Below are 18,099 nucleotides of genomic sequence, written 5' to 3'. Positions count from 1 at the left end.
ACTAATTGAAGAAACATGGCGGCCATTTTAATTCTGTGTAGCCTATGTCGAGATGATTGACATAACCTAGTTCAAGTTTTAAGGCAGTAGGGCTAATTTTAGGCTTGGTGCTCTAGATTAAGGGTAAGACTTGAAATTCTTACAGATTATTGCTTTGTTGGGTTATATTTGACAATTCTTTGTTGGCTATTCTCAAAGAAATAAAGTAAACATTAAACCTATGCTTTGATGAAAAGCAAAAAAATAATATAATGTTATTTTTCTATAATAAAAATCTGTGGCATCAATGACCTATTTAAAAGGAAACACTAGGCTATAAAATTTTGTAAAAATCAAGATATTCTTTTGATTAACGTGCAATCCCCCATAAGTTTAAACTTTTAGCCTATATTGCATTGGCTAAATCCTTTCCCATGTGAGATTTTATTTTTAAAATGCGTTTCCTGATCTAAATTCTTTATATGTAAATAATTAATATATTACAGGCTCCTTATTTCAGTTGCTGTCCCCCTATTTTCAGTCTTGCTTTTCTGGTTCTTATTTTGTAACAGTTGATTCAATTTGCAGATTAAATCAACAGAGATGCATGGGAAATATATAAAATGGACCATATATTTGAGCATTTAGGGGCTAGGGATAATGTAGGCTAGTAGAGCTGTATTCATAATTTCTTAGCTAGCCTGCTGTTAGGATATTCTGCAAGTTGTAAAGTAGGCCACAGAATAGTTTTGGCAAAATTCTAGTTTAGTGACTAGGCTATCTTGGAAACAGGTTAGGTTAGGAAAATGAAACTGTTAGGATGGGTCTACAGGCTAAAGTATATCTTGGTAAGGTATTTTATAGTACCCATCTCCACTCTTTCTCCCTCTAGAGGGCCCTGAAATTTGCCTATATGACAGGTCTAGCCTATAGGGGAGAGGTGGGTACAGTGGCGCACTTTCAGGTCAAAGCATTGTAACTTTGGCAAATATTAATATTTTTGGACAATTTTTAAACTGTTGTGCAGGCAGTTTATTATTCTACACTGGTGATTTATTTCACACTTCTTCTTTGAACCAGTTTTGATGGAGTCATGTTTTCTGACAGCCACTTTTTGCGCCATTGTTGCCGACTAGGCGGGAACTATGGCGCACCCCATCTGGAACAGTGGCTCAATCAAACTACTAAGATGAATACTTTGTTTAATGAGTAAGGAAGTACAAAATAATGAACTGAAAATACCTAAAAGATGAATACTTTGTATAATGAGTTAGGAAATAAAAAATAATGAACTGAAAAATAAAAGAAGAAGGCACACTAGTTAATATTGTAAGCAGTCAGGTCAATGGGGAAGACCAGTTGCTCCGCCTGTCTTTCTGTGCCACCAGAAATATTCAGAGCAGGTAGCTTCATTTTGACACTTGACTTACTGAAAGTGTAATTTTCACTGGTCCTGATGAACTTGTAGAAAGGAACCATTCTCTTAATATACATGAGCTCAATGACAAAGCTGGACTCAGAGAGGACTTCGCCCACGGAGTAAATTTTGTTCTTTTTGATCTCCCCCTCACAAACAAGAACATAATCTCCAACACGGACTTCATTGTCACACAAAAAATTGTTTTGGTCTTCAAGGCCACAGTGGAGGCTTTCATCACTATCACAGCTACTATTGCCTTTTGTGGCAGAGTCACCAAAGTCATCATCAGACAAAGAATCAGAAAACAGGGTCTTTACATGACTGTTTCTCTTGAAATTGCTGTCAAATTTAGCAAAGTATCCAACAGCACTGCCCTTTTTCTTAGGTTGGACATCCTGTTTTTTTGGCACTGGCTTTTGGACAACGGCTTTCTTTGTCTTGGGGTTAATCTTAGAAGTCTTGGCCTTTTTCTTTGCCTCCCTTTCCATGAATTCTTTCTCTAAAGCACCTTTCACTGGGGTATCCATGGCAATGATGGTTTTTTTCCTCTTCCAAGCTCCTTCTGGCAGCTTCCTGGGGGGCGCTCTTGGGTAGGGCCTTACAGCTTTGGTGTAATGGTGGTAGGAGAGGCAGTGCATGGACCTGCTTTGTTATGACTATTCAATTCTTGCTTAACTTCTTTGGCCTCTGGAGCTGCGCTGGGATTAGGGTCTGGTCTGTTGGTCACAGCTGATGCGAGAAAATCGCTGTCTGTGAAAAGTAGGTGGTTGAAGGGGAAAATCCCAGTAGCAGCAAAGCCACTGACTGTTTTTCTGTGTGAAGGAGAGTTGGAAGGCCTTTCCAACAAGTTGAGCAATGATAGAGATGCCAATTGTCTGTCCGGGGTTTCTGACCATCCAGTCATTGTAGGCAATGTTGTAGTAGTTTTTGAATGATTTGTAGACAGTTCTGTCCAGTGGCTGTAGCTTTCCGCTGGTGTGGGGTGGCAAAGTCAGAACCACTATCCTGTTATTTTTGCAGTACTGAATGGCCTGGATGAACACATGAGAAGAGTGGTTGTCTTCTGTCAGCAATATGGGTCTCCCTTTTGTACAGTGGAGCATGTTTCACAATGTGTTTGAGGACAAGCAGGAAGATGTCAGATGTCATCTATCCTTTGGCAGAACCGCCACTGCCTGGCGGTGCACCATTCATCAACTGGGAGCCAAATCTTTTCCTTGGGAAGACAAAGTAAGGTGGCAAGAAATTACCTTGAGCATTGATGGTGCAGCAGACTGTGGTCAGTTCGCCTTGCTCAGCAGAAGTCACTTGGCCCACGTGTTTGTGCCCCTTGGGTGCTATCACATTTGGTGGTCTCTGCACTGTTGTTGCCCCCGTCTCATCTAAGTTATAAATATCACTAGGCTGAAACTTAAAGTTATTCATAACAATCTCCAAGTTGTCATAGAACTCGTTTACAGTTGTTCTGTTGAATGCCATGGCTCTGGCCAAGTTTGTTCCCTCTGCTTTGCAGATAGACCGGTCTGGGAAGCGTTTCATGTAACTGTAATACCAGTCTTTCCCCGTCATCTTTTTCTCATGCCATGTTGATGGCACCTTCAATTGGTTCATCTTTGCAATTTCGAAAGTGAATTGGCAGATGTTGAACCGTGTCAAACCATGGTGCATTTTGCATGCCTTTATCAAATAATCGTGAAGTTGCTGTTCAAGTTCATCAGTTAACACTTGACAGACTTGGTAATTCGGCTCAAATTTTAAAGTCAGCTTTTTATCGTCCAATGCGTTGCGAGCCTTATTTACATATCGATGGAGTGTTGTCTCTGGGATCTTGTATTTTTTGGCAGCAGCCCGTTGTGAAAGTGTCAATTCCAGTACCACGTGCATGGCAAGCTTCATACGCTCTGTTTCATTAGGCATAATGCAAAAGACTAATATTTAATGTTTGGGGGATGTAGCCTTTGTTACTGAACTTCTAGAACTTGTAGCCTAACCTGAACCAAGCTTAACCTAGAACCCCAGCCTAACCTGGGCAATCGAATTCCTAGATTAGTTCTACTTAGTGGTCTGAAGGGGGGGGGCAGGATGTGGTTGTCCCAACGTTGTCCCACAATGAGTAGCCTAGAATTCTATTATTAATACGTTTCTAATCTAACCAAGATTTGAGAGCTTTCACCCGAATAAATCTATCTATATCACTTAATTTCATGTTTCCTAACCCTGAAAGATTAGTTTCTGAAACATGCCCTATTCAAAATCGTCAATTAAAGTATCAATACGATAGTTATGTTTAGTTTTAACTTTCAAAATTGTAACTTTCATATTAATCTAACAATTGAAATTCTTATGGGCTCAAGAAAAGCAATCGCTCCCTGCAGTGCAGTTCAGGGCCTAGAACTTCTATTCAAGTCTACACAAAGAGTTTACGATGAGTTAGAATCATACAGATAGATGTCCCTAGGATCTCTTGTTGAGTTGTGGCCTTCCACAATCCTGGGCCCGTCTTGGCCACTACATAGTTTTCTGTGCTGGGCAATGTTATTCTATCAACAAAAGTCGACGTCCTGCAATTGTAATCTCAAGCCTATTACCTCCCACTCATTTCAATATATATATTCATACCTGCAAATATTATTTTGCAACGAGGATAGCCATTAGGATCTATATGTCAAAACAACATAAAATTTTATAGGAATAGTCATAGGATCCATAGGTCAAAATGAGGTCAATCTATAGTTTAAAACAAGGTTAAATTGAAGACTAGGAGAACTCAAAGTCTGTATTTTGTTGTCCATGACAAACCATTCTTATTTTTAACTTTCAAATTTTTTTTACATAAAAATTTTTTGACAGGCCAAACCTTAATGTGACATGAAATCACTAACAAGACAAAAACATCACAAACTTTAAATTAGCGTATATTTTTTTCTTTCTGTCTGTCTCTTAGGCAAATATAGCAAGACCCATAGTCAAAAATTAAATCAAGGCCAACATTGTCCCCAACGTGGGACAGGATGTCCCACGTTAGACTGGGACAATATCATAAGAAATTACCCAAAATCTTTGGGGGCAGAAGCCTTAAACAGGGTGGTATGGAGGAGAAGTGTTCGCCAGTGTGTTGGTCTCAGGCGGCTTAAGGTTGCGACGAGTTTGTAGTAGTAGTAGTAGAAGTCAAAACTATCATATAGGCTACCTACCGCGTGAATTTTATGAATTTAAAAGATTTCGGGGTGCGCCACTGTAGCCAAAATGCCCTCTTTTATCTATTTTGTGAACCAAAATTTGAAATAATGACCAAGAGACAAACAGATGGCTGCACTATGTTTAGAAATGTTGGAGCTTCCAGATGAACTAATATTCGCCAGAATTCGACACTATTTGTAGCCTACAAACCTTCGCAAAGTCAAAAAATATTTTCCATTTGTCCAAGATTTTATTTTTCAAAGCACTTAATCACATACCTCAAAAACTGCAATTGCCCCAAAAAATTGAAAATAGCTGACGATCATAGACCATGTGACTGCCCTCCTAGTGCGTATTTTTTTTAGAATTTAATCTAATTACAGGTGGCAGTGGGATCAAATGCGCCACTGTACCCACCTCTTCCCTACCTATTGAAATTTTGACAAAGCAACTTATCACCTTAATTTTCAGTTACAAGTTGCTTTTTCTCTGGCTTTAGTTCTCAAAATGCAATTCCTGTTATTTGAGTAGAATTCTGAGCCATATCAGTGTTTTTTTTTTTAAAGCTTAGGAATTGTTTGGTCAATGTTCCATTACCTGAACAATTGTTTAGGGTCATGAAACTATTGTTAATAGATACATTTTGACTTTTTGAGCATCTTTTATCTCTTGCAAAACTGCCACAAACTCACCGTTATGGAGTTATTCCAGCCCAAATATTCTTGTATTTACCCATAGAATTGAAATCAAAGGTTAAAAGGTCATCAAATGTGAGAACCCTCTAGAGGGAGATATCTTTCAAAATATCTTCCCAGGACATACTTTAGCCTTTAGACCCATCCCGTCGTTGTTGTCGTTGTCGAATTAAGGTCCTTTCTGCTTCTTCTCGAGCCTCAGGGCCTTCTTCTCTTGGTTGATTCCTTCTCTTCTATTGAAATAAATTGAGCTTTACAGTCCGCCACTTCACTTAATTATATAACTTCCTACTAAATCACTGACTTAATTTTTGATACGTATGAACATGTCAGCTTACACATCTCTACACTGTCTTCAATATTTTCGCATTCTCCCAACATAGTTTCCACTGTAAGATGGATATTCCTAGTCCAACAATATCTTTTCACTTCTAGTCTTTGTTGTTCATGCGCAGGACACCTCAGGAGTAGATGTTCCCTTGTGTCTGGTACACTGCATATGCTGCAATTCCCATCTTCACCAAACATTCTTGCTTTGAATACTCCATATCCAGCATAACCTGAACGTAGTCTGAAGATTATTCTTATTTGCTTTCTACTGAGCTTTGAGTAGATTTTAGTAGGCTGAAGTTTTGTTTTCTTAAGAGCAAACATATTTCCAGCAACGTCTTGGATATGTTGTGCTCTAGCTACTCACATCTGTTGCATAGCCGATTGAATGTTGTTGATGACTGTTGGTGCGAATTCTTCCACAGATGTTCCATTAGCAAGTGCATCTTTGGCTTCCTGATCTGCCGCTTCATTTCCTTCTATCCCTCTATGCCCTGGAATCCAGTGCAGAACCACACTGCTTCCTTCATCAATCAATTTACTTATTGTTTCAAATGTAATGAGGACTTCCCTTGTTACATTTTTTGCGTGAATATTCTTCAATGCTGATACCACACTCTTCGAATCAGTGCATATTAAGAATGCATTGCAGCCATATCTGTGTTGGATGAGGTGCTCTGCTGCTTTATTGACTGCCAGGAGTTCTGCTTGAAAGATGGAGGTCCTGGGGTGCAGCTTATATTTTTCAGCTATCCGAGATTTAGGGATGACAAAGGCGGCACCAACTTCGTTTTCCGTTTTCAAACCGTCCGTATATATTTCTAGATACCCATGATATTTTTCAGCTTTCATTGCTGAAAATGCTGGTACAATGGCCTTTCTTTCTTCAAAATTGGTCTTGCAAACCAACTTGTCCACCTCCCATGGTGGTTGATGTCGAGGGTTGCACACACTCAGCATTTCTGAAAAGTTTAGTTGCACTCCTTGATTTTTCATCAGTTCTTCAGCCTTTTCAAGGACATAGTAGTTTTTCCTTTTCTTTGTTTGGTTGTTGGTGTTTACTAGTCCAGGCTTTACAATCAGGGACTTAACTGGATGGTTTTTGTCTGCCAACCATACTTTTGACGTATATCTGAGGATATGCATATTTCTTCTTGTCTGAAGATCTTCTAAGCCACTTTCTGATAACATGAAGCCTATGGGTGTAGATTTTCTTGCCCTGTATGCAATCCAAAGTGCTGAATTTTGTACTGTGTCCAACTTTGACAATGTTGATTGACAATCCGACGCGCTGATTATTGACGCATATTCGAGTTTTGCCCGTATGTACTTAGTATAGAACTCTAGGAGAAATTCCGGTTTAGGTCCCCAGTTTGCTCCTGAGATCATTCGTAGTAAGTTCATTCTTCGGATACAACTATTCTTTGTCTGTTCTACGTATTGTTTTCCAGTCATCTTGTTGTTTACTGTGTATCCTAAGAAACGCGCATTTGTTACGTATTGCACTTCCTTTCCACACATTGTCAACTTCTCCGGTGTTTCGATTCTTCTGTTGCTTATCATCATAGCCTAGGTTTTGTCTGGTGAGAATTGCAGATCAGCTGACGTTGCCCAATGTTCTAACTGTGTCATCATTGCCTGTGCTTTCTTTACTACTTCCTTCATATTATCTCCAATTACCCAGAATGCATTATCATCAGCAAAAATGGATGGTCTGCACTCATCATCATCTAATGGCATGTCATATACTCCAATATTGTAATAATCTGGCCCAAGTGCAGACTCCTGCGGAACTCCTCTCTTTGGTTCTACTTCAACTGTGGAAACTGATTGGCCAACTTTTACAACAACAGTACGTTCTGTCAGGTAACTCATTCCAAACTGTACAATGTTTCCAACCAATCCCATTGCCATCATTCCTTCTAGCATTTTTCGATGAACCAAATTGTCAAAAGCTCCTCGCACATCCAAAAATACCACTATCATTATTTTGCCATTCTGTAATACATATAATGCATCTCTTTGGAGTAAGACCAAATTTTCCAAAGTGCTTATGTTACGCCGAAATCCACACTGATAATCTTTGAGCCCTTTCTTTTCTTCTATCAACCATGAGAGTATTTTTTACTAGCCTTTCATAGACTTTCCCCAATACTGATAAAAGGGTTATGAATCTGAAATTCTCAATCTTCTCTGAGTCTTTTCCTGGTTTTGGTATCATAAACGCTGTCCCTTTTTTCCAAATCTTGGGGAAATATTCGGATTTCCATGCTATATTTATGATCTTCAGCAGTTCCTTCATCCATATTTCAGGCAATCTTTTGACAAATTCTGGGTAAATAAGGTCTTCTCCTGGTGTGGTGTTTGGCAGGTTTTTCACGACCTCATTTACTTCTCTTTCTGTGAATGGTCTGTTATAATCTTCCATTCTTTTCTTTAGGGATACTTTCTTGACCTTCCAAATTGTTCTGTTACGGTCGTCTTTGAAGGGGTCCTGTCTTCCTATTACATTCTTCAAATATTCTGCTCCAGCATTTGCTTTATCTATGTTATCCACTAACATCTCCCCATTTACGACAATTGGCGGATTATCCTCCCTAGCTTGGTTTCTTGTGTTCATGCACTTGATGAATCTATATACTTTTTACTGGACTCTCTAAAATCTAGATTTTCCACAAATGTGTGCCAGGAATGTCGTTTTGCCTCCTTCACTTTCTTTCTAAATCTAGCATGAGCTTGCTTCACCTTTATATATCTGTCTAGGGTTGGGATTCTGTCGTACTCGTGTCTTCTCTTCTTCAGTTCTTTTTTAGCTTCCTCACAGTCCTCATTCCACCAGGGTGTACTTTTCTGTCCTTTCAGGTTATGCTTATTCTTTGGAATTGTTTTTTCTGCTGCCTCCAGCAATTTCCCCTGAAAGATTTCTATTTTTTGGTCTACTTCCTCTGCAAGCATAAGCATTTTATCTATCTCCATGGATTTCAGTGCCTCATCAAATTCTGACCAGTTAGCTTTCTGGATCGAAAATCTGGGGCTTGATGGTTCACTGTCCTGGTCTTGTTGTTTCCACTGGATGACATATGGGTTGTTGTCACTGAAAAGTGTGGTTTCGTTCACAGTATATATTGTATGACTTTGCCAAACTTGGTGAGGCAAAAGCCAAGCCTATTGTTGTGTGTGAACCATTGGAATAATTAATGCGTGTCGGGAAGTCTTTGGGTGTTAACAGGCACGATTCAGGGGTATCTAACATGAATCTTTGAAGGCTATTTCCTGCCTCATTATTTGTTCCACAACTACACCAAACATCAGAATGAGCATTAAAGTCTCCTACAATGATATGTTTCTTGTTACCTGGAATTTCGTCTATAATAGCTTGCATTGAAGTACCCACTGATTTGTTATTTCCATGTGGATTATAAATGTTAATAATATTCAATGCATGTAGGTTTTTCGAAAACACTTTCACAGCAACTAATTCTATTCCATTTTTCTCGAACAGTCCTGAATTTCTGAAACTTATTTTCTTGAAAGTTATTCCTTTTCTTATCCCTATTATCACTCCTCCTCCTTTCTGATCAATCCTGTCTCTCCGTATCATGCTGTAGCCCTTGAAATTCATTTGTATATACGGGTGTAGCCAAGTTTCTTGGATACACAATACATCCAAATCATTCTTGGATGAGTATTCTAGTAGCATGTCCTTTTTATGTGTGAGTATCGATTGTGCGTTCCAAGATAGTAGGGACAAGTTCATTTTTCTGAGGTTGTGACTCCCTGAGAGTTGCTTCCAATGCTGTTAGATCTTGCAATTCCTGCAGCAATCTTGGTGGCATCTGGTTTTACACCCATTATGAACTCTAACGCTGTACATATTTTTAAAACACTCTGGTCCACTGTCAGATTGGTGATATTAATGAGATCTGGCTTTATCACCAATGCTGCAGTCACTGCCTCAAGTGCAGTCTGCACTGCATCCTTTTTCATCTGTTCTGCCTTTTCAACGGGTACCATTGTCTGTGAGCTTCTTGCAGTTATCGTCGTTATGTGAGCATGTGCAGTATTTGCTTTTTTATTAAGAGCTGCTGCATATGACTGATAAGTCACATTTGCCCTACGAATGCCCATCTGCTGCTGCTCAGCAATCCTATTGACCATCTGAGATTTATTCCTCGCTGGGCATTGAGCCGAGGTTGTTGCATGCTTTCCACCACAATTCCTACAGTAATACAACTCTTTTCTAACTGTAGCTTCTTCATTTTTGAGGGGGCAGTCTTTGGAATGGTTTGCTTTACTGCACCTTAAGCACGTTGGGGTTGTGGCTCTGCACTCATTTTTTCTATGTCCAAATTTCTGACACATACAACACTGTAATACTGGTCTGTTATACTGAGAAACGGTTCTTTTACGTCCAATGAATCCCACTGACTCAGGCAGATATGTACTTTCGAAAATAACCATCACTGCAAAACTGTCTTCTAATTTTTTCAATTCCTTGTTGAACCTCTTGAGTCGTCTTACTTCCAAAACTTTTGCTTCACTGACAATTTCTGCTTTAATGTCTTCCACTGAATATTCCTTGTCAATTCCTTTGATGACTCCTCTAGAGTGCCTTTTCCTTTCTTGACACATCACATCAATTTTGCCTAGCTTGGTTGTTGCAAGTAGTTTGCCTTTTGTTTCACTTTTCTTCATGTGTACACTTAATTTTTTCCGTTCCTTGTTGCACACAAATTCTAAGTCCTCTTTTGTCACAACTCCTTTCAGTATTCTCAACAATATCATATCGTTTGGAAAGGTCTGATCTTCTTCCACTGGTGTGAAGATCACACATTCACTGTTCAGTTCCTTCTCTGGAATGTCCATTTCTCCCACTGCTCTGACCCTGCTTGAAACCTGTTCAGTTACAGTAGGTGATGGGAGGGGTGGTATGTTATGTTTCCAGTCCTTCTTCTTTTGAAAACTGCACTTGTACAAGGGTTCTGTCCAAGTTTAGGAAAGTCCTCGTCTGAAATAATACCCTCTGCAACAGCACAATTCACAGTATCTCCAATATCACTCATATTGTCTTCTGCCCCTGCAGTTTCGTCACTTTAAAGGATTTCAAACCTGTTCTTAGTGGACACTGACACTGGGTCATGCTTTGTTCTTGTGTTCTGTCTGGCGTATGGCATCATTCTCACATTGTCTCTCACCGTGTTTCTTATCAACTGTGGCTGTGGTTGCTGCCATTGCATTTGGACCGGGGTTTAATAAATTTGTGGGGGGTAGTTTACTGATCCTGCATTGGGATTTTGCATCATCATCTGTCCTTGATTTGAATACACATTACTAGGTTGCATTTGTCCCTGGTACACAGTATTATAATAAAGCTGGGTTTGGCCAGCCTGGACATGTTCACTTCTGCTTTCATCCACTGGCAACTGATGTTGGTTGGCTGTGCAGTTCATATACCCACTTGGGCTTCTCACATTCTGGTATTGCACTGGACCAAGGTCCACCAGGGGCACTAGGCCCGAGTCCATGATTGTCCCTTCAGGGTCTACACAAATTATACACCAAAATGTAGCTCATAGTTACACGAATCTCTCTCTGATAAAAATTCTTTTATCAATGTCCTCTCTTCATTACTATAAGCTGTTAATATATCTCGGTCACAAAAAGTATTGTCCGAGAAAGAAGCAGTCTTTAAAACTCGGTCACAAATCTCATTTCACCTAAGAGCTTTCACCTGATGTCAGATAAATCTAATGAGCTGGAACCGAAAAGGTCAAGGAAGTTTGCTTCTGCTGTTGCATTGAAAAAAATACGAGCAATAAACTATATTTAATTAGTTTATTGGGTATATTTTTTTTTATTAATTTATTTTAGTTTTACTGCTGATGATGGACACAGTATATGTGTCCGAAATATACAGTTAAAAAATTTTATATTTGTTTCACTGTCAGTTAAAAGGATTCATTCCTATTTTGAACTGTTATATTTTCGAGATTCAGCTTTTATTTGCTTTATATTTATTTTTAACCCAAACAAATAAAAAACTGTTAATCTGCTGCATATGCTTCTTCTTCTTCTGAATCTGCACATTTGCCAAACATTATATTTCTATAACACCACCGATCCTGTTTGCTCAGCCGTTTTTCATGTATTTAGCCTGTTTTTTTTTTTCTGTCTGTGCAGAACAGAGCAATATCAAAAATCAAGAGACCGTATTGGCACCAGCGGGATTTTAATACTTAAACTCCCGGGATAGGGGATTTGAGCATTGTACTTCCCACAGTTTCTATTTGCTTTGATAATTTTAAAGCAGTAATTATTTTGGCTATTGATGATGTTGCTTCTAAAGAAGTGATTGTTTACTGAGAAAATCCTTGCCAAAATAAGACATATCCAGACTGCTCTAGTGTGTGCGCGCAGTGTTGCCATTCAATGCTGCTGAAAACCATAGGATAAAGCACCTTGAAATGGCCAAAAAAGTGCGCAATGGAAGGGTGTGCTTTGGATGAAAGACTAAACGCCGTGTGACAAATGTAATTCCTAGCTTTGCGCTGGGTGCCTCTCGATGTCTGATACAGAGTGCTACATATTCAACAAAATGAACCAAAGATGTGTTTGGGTGTGCTTCTTGTCCAAAACCGGCGAGAAGGAAGAAGAAAAGAGCAGGGACCAAATACAGAAAGTACAGATGTGATAACCACTGTGAAATGACGATGTAGAAACTGGCTAAGAAATTTGGGTTTCAGGTATGAATAGGCCTTGAATGGATCTTGAGGATTAAATATGTTTTCATTTTGGTGTCCTTGGTATTTCAAAGGAATCTAGAAATAATCTTGCCTAGCAGCAGTTCATTTGTCTAGCACTTCTAAAATTCGAAATACTAAAATATTCTCTGAGGCCAAGCTGACTTTTATACATAATAATGATAGATGGTAATAAGCTTACCTAAGCTATGGATACAGAAAATGAAGATCGAATTTCGCAATATGAAGCACTAAACGTACGAAATTTAATAATTTTTACCTTCATTATTTTTATAAATAAATATTTGTCCGTCTTTAAGATTTTTAAGAATATCCTCCTACATATATATTTGAGTTTGAGAAATATATTGACACAACTTAAGAGTATATTGCTCAAATGGACTAAGTTAAACTATTTATATTTTCTAGCTTAAATTTGAGGTTGAATCAGTTTGTAAAATCACCTTTCCTATGTTTGTTCAATTAAACAAGCTAATTGACAGGGACTTTATGCTCGGATTTCGTTAAGTATTCCTCTTAACGGCTCTTTACGCTAATGTTAAACTATTGATTTAACTGAAAGAATTTTAGAATGGAAAAAATAATGCCAACTAGTAATTAGATTTATTTGTTTTGTAATTGGCTTTACAAAGATTTGGAAGGGATTTTTTTTTTATTCTTTGTAAAAGATGCCAATAATGAAACATGTGCTTCTATTCTTACGGCTATGTGAATAGAATTTACTTTTTAGTAAATTTACTCAAGTGATATCTATTAGCAAATTGCTCTGGAAGCATTGAGAGGATCATATAAACTTTATTATAAAGAGAGGGAGTTGAGGAGGTGGCAGACACTCACTCAGGATAGTTCCTGTTTGATATGTGTTTTAATTCTGTCTTTTTATGTTTAGCAAAAAAACAGTTTTCAAATAATCTCTGTTGCTTTTGTCAACGTCATATAAATCTTTATCATGGAGTTTTTCTCGAGAAAGATGATCTTGCATATTTAATATCGTTAGAACTAGTATCTTTACTCATAATCTTACTTTGTGTTTTCTATAATTTGATTCCTAGTAAGAAACTCAAGAAGAGGGCCTGACTTATACAGAAATTGCAATTAGTTACCTTGATCTCAGGATTGCGGTTGCAAATCAAATCAAAGTTTCAAATCAATAAGTGGCAAAAGGTTATTGACCTCTCTTTGGCCCCCCTTAAAATCTCTTCTATAATGTTAAAAAAAAAAAATATGTGATCTCATTTCTAGGATGAATCTCTTATATTTTCAAGCAAAAAAAAAAAAAAAAAAAAAAAAAAACAGTTCAGATCAACCATTAACTTATTTTATAAATATCTCCAAATTCATTCTCATTGAGAGGTCGCTCTCTTATAAACCATGTACACCATAGGGCTTTGACATGGGTGGCGGAACTATGCCAAGTATTTTGGGAAGTTTGTCAATTGTTTGGAGAGTGTCCCAAGCGTAGAGGAACTACTTGGAACGCTTGGGGATCCGAAATTCACACCAGGGTACAGGGAGCGTCCCCTCGAATATCACACCTATGAAAAGTAAGTGTGTAAATCCATTTATAAAGCTAATCCCTTGTCTAAGATTTAGGGACACTGAGGAGCTTCGTTATGAGAAAAAACATTATCTTTTGGCTTTAATTTTGCGTGAAAGAATTTTTGCCGGGATTACTAGCTAAAAGGTGCTATTATTTAGTCTAAACGTTTAAAGAGACCAAAAGAACAGCAATCATTTCTTTCATGAAAATATTTCTATTGTGTTTTCTGTAGCATGGTGTTTCTTTTATTTTTTTATATTTTCTCTTTTATTTATGTTTTCTCTGTGACGTAATTTAAAATCAAGCAAAAATGACCAAAAGAAGAATGGTAGAAGTGGCATTCAGTAATTATAAAGCAGAGGTATACTAAAGAGAACTGATCTGTTTCTGTGTATGCTTGACTTATGCAGGTGTATCTTAGGTTTTAAAATATTTTGAAGGTATTAATTTTAAAATTCATGCGGTGAGGGGAGGAGACTGGGGTATGGGGAAGCAGTTCCCGCTACTGCATATTAGAATACAATTCTGACCTCTTCCTCATTAAAAAATTTTTAGATACTTATGTTTTTTCAGATAATTTCGTATTTTACCGGCTAATTCGCCAAATTTTTGTGTTTTTTCTGTTCCCCTCGTAATTAGTTATTTTAAAAATGCGTTATTCCGTCCATCCATTAAGATGTAATTGGATAAAATTGACTAGTCTTATTAGGCAAACCCAGCTTTTTTTATTAATTTTTTTTTTGCACATAGACCCATCTTTTTTGTGGTAGTCGGTACTAATGTTTTAAAGTAAAAATTTTGCTAAAATTTACTTTTGTTTCTTCTAGGGAGAATTTACCGACATACGTCATTGATCAAAATGTCTGTGGCTGCGGACTTTCAAAATTTAAAGAATCATGTGAGCTAAAGGGTGAGGACATTCATCTTGTTTCCTTCAACTGTCGCATGTATAAAGTAAGATGTTTTTTCGTTTTAATAGCCTCCATTTTCCTTTTCATCCCAACACTAAATACTTTTTTTAATAGCTGACGACAGTTTAGACTCTCCTTAATGTTCACTCAATCTTCATCGCGGTAACACCTTTTTTGGACTTATTTAAAGCGTTTTTTTATGTAATAGTATGTCCGCACTAACAGCCAGATTAAATTTGGTGTATATGAATAGTGTTGATTTTCAAAGGCAGTTGAATACTCATTAGATTTACCTGTTTAGCAATGAAAGGGTATAAAGTGGATCAGTGTAAAACTTGTCTGACTGGTTTTATCAAGACTTGGGACCTTTCACTATGAGGCTACTATTAAGCAGAGTTGCCAACTGGCCATATTTTATGTCCAAAGGACACAATCCTGGTGCCGGGACTCATTGACTTAGTAAAGCATATAAGGGACACATTTCAGAATTTTGGGACATAAAAGGGCCATATTTTGCCAATTTATGACACAAAACCAAATGCTTCCCTATTGGATACATATTTGAAAAAAAAAATCACTCTAACCACAACAGTGCTAATGCTCCTTATCTAGCACTAAATCTACTAACTACTTACTTTCTGTTAATTTTTTACATTGTATATTGTATTTTTTGGAGTTGCTTGCTATTTCCCGAAGACAGTTATCTGCAAACACTCTTGAAATTCTTTGTTAGTTTGTATTCTTTCATCTACAAACTATTTTATTTCGACTTGGTTTTACACTAGAGTCAAGATAATAAACAAGGAGTCTTTTTTGTGTGTGTGTGTGTGTTAAAACTCACTTGCAGCTTCTGATAGTCAACCAAAAAAAAAAAACACACACACACATGTGTATGTGTGTGTATGTATGTATGTATGTGTGTGTGTGTGTGTGTGTGTGTGTGTGTGTGTGTTTGTGTGTGTGTCTGTGTGTGTCTGTGTGTGTGTGTGTGTGTGTGTGTCTGTGTGTGTGTATGTGTGTGTGTATGTGTGTGTGTGTGTGTGTGTCTTGTCTGTGTGTGTGTGTGTGTCTTGTCTGTGTGTGTGTGTGTCTTGTCTGTGTGTGTGTGTCTTGTCTGTGTGTGTGTGTGTCTTGTCTGTGTGTGTGTGTGTGTGTGTCTTGTCTGTGTGTGTGTGTATGTGTCTGTGTGTTTATGTGTGTATGTGTCTGTGTGTGTATGTGTCTGTGTGTTTATGTGTGTATGTGTCTGTGTGTGTATGTGTCTGTGTGTGTATGTGTGTGTCTTGTCTGTGTGTGTGTGTGTCTTGATTGTGTGTGTGTGTGTGTCTTGTCTGTGTGTGTGTGTGTGTCTTGATTGTGTGTGTGTGTGTGTCTTGTCTGTGTGTGTGTGTGTCTTGTCTGTGTGTGTGTCTTGTCTGTGTGTGTGTGTGTCTTGATTGTGTGTGTGTGTGTCTTGATTGTGTGTGTGTGTGTGTCTTGATTGTGTGTGTGTGTGTGTCTTGATTGTGTGTGTGTGTGTCTTGTCTGCGTGTGTGTGTCTTCTCTGTGTGTGTGTGTGTCTTGTCTGTGTGTGTGTGTGTGTGTCTTGTCTGTGCGTATGTGTGTGTGTCTTGTCTGTGTGTGTGTGTGTGTCTTGTCTGTGTGTGTGTGTGTGTGTGTGTGTGTGTTTTTAAACAGTAAAAAACTTTAGCATAAAGAGCGGGGCATTAGGTTGAACTTATAGTAGTTCAATTCCTAATTATATAATAGATAATAGTACAATTCCTAATTCAGCTGCAAATGAAACTTTTTATGGCACTTGGTATTAACCAAGTGACATATAGCAATCGCCAATTCTTTCGGTCTGTCGGTCCCGGTTTTGCTACTTTAGGCACTTCCAGGTAAGCTAGGACGATGAAATTTGGCAAGCGTATCCGGGACCGGACCAGATTAAATTGGAAATAGTGGTTTTCCCCATTTGACCATCTGGGGGGGAGTGGGGGGCCGGTTAATTCGCAAAAAACAGAAAAAATGAAGTATTTTTAACTTATGAGCGGGTGATTGGATCTTAATGAAATTTGATGTTTGGAATGATATTGTGTCTCAGAGCTCTTATTTTGAATCCCGACCGGATCTGATGACATTGGCGGGAGTTGGAGGGGGGAAAACCCTCCACTCTCTTTACTGCTTCTACTATGAAGAACTCACCGCAGCACCAAGCCACTGGAGTCCAACACAGCTACGCACGCTCCTCTATCCCAATTTATTCAGAGCCTCCCTCTTTACACCCTCCCAGGAAGTTTCTATTCTCTTTAACTCTTTCTTTATGACATCCTCCCACCTCAACTGCGGACAGCCTGCTTTCTGTTTAGCCCTAGACAGTTGGCTGAAAAGGACATTTTTTGGTAATCTGTCATCCTTTATTCGCATATTGTGCCCCAGCTATATCTACCTTTCTCTCATTACAGCCCTACAAAGCGGTATTTACCTACGATATTTGCACCACCTACTGTTGAAATACGGTCTGTCAGAGGGTTTCATTAGTTTATTTATAATGATTTATTTACGTTTTAAGCATGACTTTTTTTTTTACTACTTCTGCTCCCCTTTGGTTTAAATTAGTTCTGTACTTATTTTAAAAAACTTCTTTTGTTGAAACAGCTTCTGTTTGTTAAGTTAAAAGAATTAATTTCTGTAAGTTTTGTTGATATTTTTTTATTGATGAATAAAAGCAAAAAGATGTTGGGGTGCTCTTCATATTCTGGACAAAATTTTGCTAGGAATTCTAAAAATAGCTATATTATAGAACTACAAATGGTTGGGTACGGCTACTAGTATTTTAAAAAATGTGAACAATTTTGGGAATTTGTTTTGGGGGGGAAGCTGTTCCGTCGTATCTACTGTTACAACCTTTGATATAGACGAATAACGATCAAACACTTCGTTGTAGGAATTTTTTTGTGTGTGTTATATTTTGCTTTACTAGCTTGTTTGTTTACATTTATGCATTTTGAGCTAGTATATTAGCTAATATAGTTCCAATTTGTTGCAAAAAAAAGAAAGAAAAGGAGATGAAGAATCCCTTACAAGATTTGTTTCCAGTTGCGATTCCCTTGGTTCTGAAACTTTTATTGAGGTGTCTTCACGGCCTGAAATTTTAATGCGATCAAAAAAAGATCACACTGAGAATATAACACACTAATAACACACACTTTCAAACTAAGAATCAATACAACCATTTTTTTTTTTAACATTCTTTGTCGCTGATGAGCTCCCTTCGGTCAACAAATCAAAATTTAGTATC

At 38.0% G+C, this 18,099-nt stretch overlaps 1 long non-coding RNA gene across 2 annotated transcripts in view; it reads left to right on the top strand.

The window, feature by feature from the left end:
- The window catches only part of LOC136042305 (uncharacterized), a 29,201-nt gene continuing 11,102 nt past the window's right edge, over nt 1–18,099 (top strand). For both annotated transcript variants that reach the window (XR_010621245.1, XR_010621244.1), the window contains exons 1-2: nt 1–123; nt 14,733–14,859. This is a non-coding gene — a long non-coding RNA (uncharacterized LOC136042305). The remainder of the gene's footprint in view (nt 124–14,732; nt 14,860–18,099) is intronic.

The sequence above is a fragment of the Artemia franciscana genome, unplaced genomic scaffold, assembly GCF_032884065.1.
Source record: "Artemia franciscana unplaced genomic scaffold, ASM3288406v1 Scaffold_1064, whole genome shotgun sequence".
Taxonomy (NCBI): Eukaryota; Metazoa; Arthropoda; class Branchiopoda; order Anostraca; family Artemiidae; genus Artemia; species Artemia franciscana.
The sequence above is the reverse complement of the archived record's forward strand: the minus strand, read 5'-3'. Positions and strand labels throughout refer to the sequence as shown.